The sequence below is a fragment of the Cynoglossus semilaevis genome, chromosome 6 (assembly GCF_000523025.1).
Source record: "Cynoglossus semilaevis isolate Cse_v1.0 chromosome 6, Cse_v1.0, whole genome shotgun sequence".
Classification (NCBI taxonomy): domain Eukaryota; kingdom Metazoa; phylum Chordata; class Actinopteri; order Pleuronectiformes; family Cynoglossidae; genus Cynoglossus; species Cynoglossus semilaevis.
In genome coordinates this window covers 2526709-2533295 of record NC_024312.1, presented here as the reverse complement: position 1 = coordinate 2533295, position 6587 = coordinate 2526709, and the positions used below count along the sequence as shown (strand labels likewise).

Sequence of the window (6587 nt, the reverse complement as noted above, 5' to 3'; positions counted from 1 at the left end):
TGAACTCTCCTTCTGTCTCCTCTCGGTGAAACATTTCTGACATTCCTCGTCAGGCCGTTGGGAAAGACGAGGGCGTTCTTCCACATCCAAATGACTGTTCAGACGTGGACGTCAGCCAGAGGTCTCCATGTTCAGGCAACAACAACAGGAGGCGCAGGAGTGTGTCCACGGTCACATGACTACATGAAGCTACAGTCAGAATATTCACGTCAGTCCTTCAGTATTGTGGTGAACCTGTCGATGCAAATTAAAAATTCAACAGCTTTCATTTTTTAAACTTTATTTATTTTTTTGGTTTCTGTCTGAATGTTCAGGATTACTCGGCCAAAGAGTACATGATTACGGTACTTGACCGTATCATCACATCCTGCTCCCGTCTCTGTTTTCATTTGAAACAAACTCTTCCTCCACTAATGAACTGCTGCAGGCGCCACGTTAAACGCGTTCCAGCGGCTCAAACGGCAGCGTTCCTTCATTTCCTGGGAAGTTTTTAATGTGGAACATCTGCTCTGGAGCTTCATTGAGAATCTGGCTGACACCGTTTCACTTTACAATCTGTTTGAGTCCCGACATTTATCTGGTCAGTTTTGGTGAAGACGGTGACGGGGAGTAATCAGCCTTAGAGTGCATTCACACCAGGATTCACACCAGGATTCACACAGTTGGCTCGTCTGGATGTAGAAAGAGGTCAACGACAACAACAACGACCAGATTACTGCACTTTAGAGTACAACTCCTCACATGTACAGTACACGTCGTCTCCACCAGAACCACAGATTTCAGTGAATCAGACACACGTGACCAGTTCAGTCATGCTTCAACTTCCTGCCTGGTGGAAAACAACAAACAAACGATGAAGAAGCAGCAGCAGCACGTCGTCAACAGTAGGAGACTTTGGAAAAAATGAAAAACTTCCCGTCTTTTTGTCCGTGGACCAGGACCAGAACAAAGGTCCAGTCTCTGGTCCTAATCGAGCTGTAACTTGGTGAGGAGGTCGACGACGTCCTGCAGACCAACAAAGACTCACTCTGTCACTGCAGCTCAAACAAGGAAGACAAAAACTGTCAACTGCATGTGATGGAATTGAATTTGTCCCGTTTCCTAATGAAAAACATCCAGGAGGTTTTAGTCTCAGGAAGAGCATGGACTGTCGGCCAATCAGAGCACGTACATAAGATGTGGTGTGAAAAGACTCGTGACTCGTCGTCCACTTGTTTGGACGGGAATCCGACCCAAGACTTTGTGAGAGGACATTAGTCAAGAGCTGCACGTCCTGACACGAGGCTCCTGACGTCTCAGCAGCTGTTCGTGTCACATGACTGCGTTAAGGTATCTTCACCGCGTCTGTTCCTTCCCACGTAAGTACGACCCAAAAACGAGAGGAATGTGATAAACTGAGAAGAAGCCCCCGGGGCAGGATGGGTAATAACACCGCAGCTCCTCACCCGACCTCCTGGAACCGCCGTTGTCGTGGAGACAGGATGACGGTCATTATGTGGTTGTTTGCTGCTGATTTGCTGCTTGTTGTCTGACCTTATTTTTAGGAAGGCCCCTTTAATTAGACCGTGGTCCTTATTATGAGTGTCAGGTCAGTGGGACATACCAGAGCTGGGACTATTACAATGAAGAAGCCTGCTGCTGGGAGGGGGCGAGGGGGAGGAGGGTGAAGTCAGGGGGGGGCGTTGGCCTCCATGACCTGAAAGACTCAGCCTTCATGTTCAGTGTTTTCATCCTCGTAGATGAAACTCAGATTCTCTAGATTTGGAAAATAGACGATGAAACATGATGGAAAAACTGACTGTGGGTCAATATGGGCTCTGGGCCACAAAGTGGTCCTTTAGGCTGGACTCACTCCAGGACCAGTTGTTCCTTCACCTCCCAACAGCCACAGAATCTGGACTTCAAGAATGATGGCCCTGGTGTGAGTGCGCCCCTAGTGGCAGGTTCAACGTCACACTGACTGACTCTGGTTCAGATATATTTCTGTCTATTTCTCACTTCCTGCTCGATCGTTGCCATGGTTACGTAGAGCCAGCCTGACCTTACTGACATTTGATTTAAACACTATTGAAATGTCAAAACATCGCTGTAATTACTCAAATACTTCTTCAGATTTCGAGTGGTTTCAGAATCCTCATCAGTTCTGAGACACAGCGACTGCAGAGGAGAGAACGCTGTTGTTTGTTTGTAAACTCTGGTCCGCTTCACAGAAGTGTTTCTTCCGATACAAACAGTTTTCTTAATGAGGGTTGTAGCGTGGACGTAGCCTCTCCAATTAACCTCCACCATCAGGGGGCGCCTGCTTTGTGCAACAAAACAAAAAGTAAAAACTCTTGGCTTGAACCGTGTAGCAAAGACTGGTTCATCAGCAGACCACCCAGACTGACACACACACACACACACACACACACACACAGAGTGTATTGTTCACATGCCTGGAGTCAGTCCAGGAGAACAGATCTCACTCCACTCCATCACTGTCGGAACAATTAGCACGGGGGCTGACCTTTGACCCAGTGGGCAGCAGTGGTCCAGAGAACACAGAGCCAGGAGTTTAACACACTTCTGAAGACAAACAAAGAGTCCAGGTTTTTTAAGAGAGTGCCTCGTTGGCTCCAGCTCACAGGAAGTGGTCTCTGTTCGACTGCTGCCGCCTGGAGATCAAAGGCAACGACAACAACTCAGGGTTAAAGCCCGAGCAGCCGAGGCTCCAGTTCATCAGGGTTAAAACATATATATATGTTTATGATTTACCAGCTTGATATATTTTTGTGTTTTACCCCAAACTATAATAAAATAAAAAATATAAATACATACACTACATCTGTGCCGATCAGACCCTTGGACTGCACATCGATCTTCTTGAAATCACTTGTAAACAAAGCTGAATTGAACTGAAATAAAAACCATTAGCGTCAGTTTTAGGGATCGGTTCCTTTGGTTCAACTTTTCCCTGAAACTGAATCAAACATAGAACCAACCTGATCTTATCTCAGTTTTTCAAAACAACTCTACCAGTGTTTGTTCATATTCAGGTTTGAATCCGCCCACAGTGAATTTCACCTCTTACTTCAGCTGTGACAGTGATACACAAAACGGCGGCGTGAAGCACGCGGCTGCTTCGCGCTAAGAGTCGACAGCTGTTCGCCAAATGCCTGTGATCCAGCGATTACCACAGTCACCGCTCTGCAACCTGGGCCACCAACTGTCACACCGCTGAGCCACAGCACCCCCTCCAGATGATCAGGCACATATGGACCATATATGTGAAGAAAAAAAAACCCCAATACTGCAGTGATGTCATCATCTACGTCCTGGACTGAGGATTAGTGGAAGAACTTTGGACCATGAGCCAAACTCCTGTAATCCTCAGCAGAACTGCACACTCCCCCCCCCCCCCCCTCCCCCCCCCCCCCCCCCTCTCTGCCCCCGTCCATTCCTGATACCTGATACTTGGACTCGAGCACGGTTGGTGTTCGCACCTCAACACCCCCCCCCCCCCCCCTCCCTCTCTGCCCCCGTCCATTCCTGATACCTGATACTTGGACTCGAGCACGGTTGGTGTTCGCACCTCAACACCCCCCCCCCCCCCCTCCCTCTCTGCCCCCGTCCATTCCTGATACCTGATACTTGGACTCGAGCACGGTTGGTGTTCGCACCTCAACACCCCCCCCCCCCCCCTCTCTGCCCCCGTCCATTCCTGATACCTGATACTTGGACTCGAGCACGGTTGGTGTTCGCACCTCAACACCCCCCCCCCCCCCCTCTCTGCCCCCGTCCATTCCTGATACCTGATACTTGGACTCGAGCACGGTTGGTGTTCGCACCTCAACACCTCCCCTCCCCCTTCCTCCCTCCACTCTCCCCTGTCTAAAATCCTCGCCCGACCTCACGCCCCGCATTGGCCGCACTCTCCCACGGCTCCATCAATCCCATCAGCCCCGGGGGCGGCACCAGCTGCCACACAGGTCTCATGTCTGTGGCGTCTTAAAGGATCTCCCTGCAGCTAATACCACTTAGGCACCGAGCGCTTCATCTGAAGGCGGCTCAGCTCCGACGGCGCTCCCATAAAAATCAAACGTCATCCAAGCACAGGGGTGGGCTGACAGTAGGGACCATACGAGGCTGCCAGGAGAGAAAGTAAAGTCAGGTTGAAGATGAATAAGAACCTCAGTCCAACAGCTGCTGGTTGTTCTGTACCTCGATATATTTGATCGAATGTTAAAGTTCACTGGGAACCATTTCCTGTAGTTGGTGTAAAAGGTGTACTACAGGTGTACTACGTACGAGGCTGCCAGGAGAGAAAGTAAAGTCAGGTTGAAGATGAATAAGAACCTCGGTCCAACAGCTGCTGGTTGTTCTGTACCTCGATATATTTGATCGAATGTTAAAGTTCACTGGGAACCATTTCCTGTAGTTGGTGTAAAAGGTGTACAACGGGTGTACAACGGGTGTACAACGGGTGTACAACGGGTGTGGGCAGGTTTCTTTCTCGACCTAAGAAAATTCCTGTCAGTTTTGGTGATTGTTGGAATCTCTGCTGCACCTTTAATCATGAACATGTGGCTTTTCTTATGTGTAAAAAAGCTTTGATTGTTCAGAGTTCAACAGGTCCGTCTCTGTTAGTTCTGATCCAGGATCTGTTGGTACTGATCCAGGATCTGGACTCGTTACATCGTTAACAACGTCATTAACGACTGCTGATGTCATAAAAACGATAGAAAACCACAGAAATTGACAACAACGTCAGTCGACCAGAGACTCTAGGAACGGTCAAAGAAAGGCAGATGAATTCACCGTTTCCTGGTGGACGTGGACCTGTGAGAGGATCTGATTGGCCAGGAGAAGAGCTGATCAGATCAATGAGTTCTCCACACAGGGATTCCCCTGCTTTAGTCACGCTGTTGATGGCTTTTCCTAGAGGATGGAATCTTCTTCTTCTTCTTCTTCAGTATCAGTGGCTGATTGATCTCTGGTCCTCGGGGACCTCTTTGATGTCAAGAACAAAGGGGTTCCTCTAGGGTTACACAGGTCAGGATTGATGATGCGTGAAATCAAGGCCTCTGAGGGAAAACCCTGCAGAGCCTGAGACGACCACTCGGTCTCTCCAAATAATGCCGTGACCTAAAAGAGAATCTGTCGACAGTCGACAGAGTCTGGAGAGCCTACAGATCAGTGCACATCAAAGCAGGACTCCAGGTCCAGGTTCTGCTGCTGCTGGACCAGACTGGCTGGATCTGTTCCACTACCACAATCAAATCTACTGTTTGTCTATACAGGAAGCAGATCGGAGCCGTCGACGGCTCGGGACGCCTCCTCCGAGACCCTTCGCCGCTCCTCTCGCTTTTGCTCGTCTGTCATCTCCTTCCTGTCTCCTCTTCCTTTCTGCGCCGCGGCGGACAGACGCGTTGACAGATGGACTGAACACATCCGGACACAGGAGAAGAGGAGGGTATAGAAAGGATGGCTCAGCTCAGGGGGGCAGGAAGCCAGAGGAGTGGGAACGCCAGCAGTGAGCGAGCGAGAGCGAGAGAGAGAGAGAGAGAGAGGGTCGATTCAAGAGAACGAGGGGAAACTGAAAGTTTTCCACAACTTGGAGAGAGTAGTTCACAACCACGATTCCCTCCCTCACCTGTTGGGGGTGCTATGAATGTTGTTGTAATGTGCATTAATGGTTTTATATAAGTGGCTCTTTGGCCCAGAGTCAACGTCTCTGTCATTGGTGTGGAACCCCAGGGTTCACCTCCTGGACAAGTTTGAATCTTGGTCAGGGCGGCTGGTTCCTTCCAGTGGACTCACCACCTCCAGGAAGGTTCGGGGGGGGGGTTGGTACGGTGCAGTGTGATGTGGGTGGAGACTGCTGCCCCCACGACCTGGTAACGGATAAACAGATGAAAATGGATGGATGGGTTTTATATAAAAAAAAAGAGAGAGAGAGAGAGAGAGGTATGAGAGGAAGAGTCATCCAGGAGGAAGAGGAGAAGCTGCTGTCGTGACATTCAGGAGAAAAGGTCAGCGAATCACGGAGGTGACGGTAAAAGTCAGGTGACATGTGACGCCCTGCTCATTAACACAGATCATTGACGAGGGTAAATATTTAAAAAGAAAATGAACAGTGGCAGAAAAAAAAACATCCTGTTCTAAAACTTCTGCTTCAAATGTGTTTCCTTCATTGAGGACGTTTTGGGAATATAAATATATAAATATATAAATATATATCTGTGTATTTGAAGGACAAACTCTTTCACGCTCCATGAATGGATAAAGGACATTTTTTTTCTTCTAACTTTCTGCACGTGTTACTTGTAGTGATTACAGTAATCCTGACAAATTTAACCCTCGGTGACCGGGTCGGATCTGAGCGAAGCTGTGAGCAGTTCAACGGAGGCTTAAAGGAAAAACCATTACCCAGGAAAAGATCCTGGAGTCTGGGACCAAACACCTGACTGAACAGACACATGGAGGAGGAGGAAGAGGAGGAAGAGGAGGAGGAAGAGGAGGAGGAGGAGGCTCTCTCTGGTCCACTGACCTCCTCCTCTGGACGGACCTGTCCATCCAGAGGAGGAGGCAGTAAGGTCCTGTGTTCT

The 6587-nt window shown here is 49.1% G+C and overlaps 1 long non-coding RNA gene across 1 annotated transcript; it reads left to right on the top strand.

The window, feature by feature from the left end:
- Positions 1-6: 6 nt before the first annotated feature.
- On the top strand, positions 7-2973 carry LOC112487143 (uncharacterized). The gene is made up of 2 exons (XR_003049951.1): positions 7-208; positions 315-2973. It is a non-coding gene; the product is annotated as an uncharacterized LOC112487143 (long non-coding RNA).
- The last annotated feature ends 3614 nt before the right edge of the window (positions 2974-6587 follow it).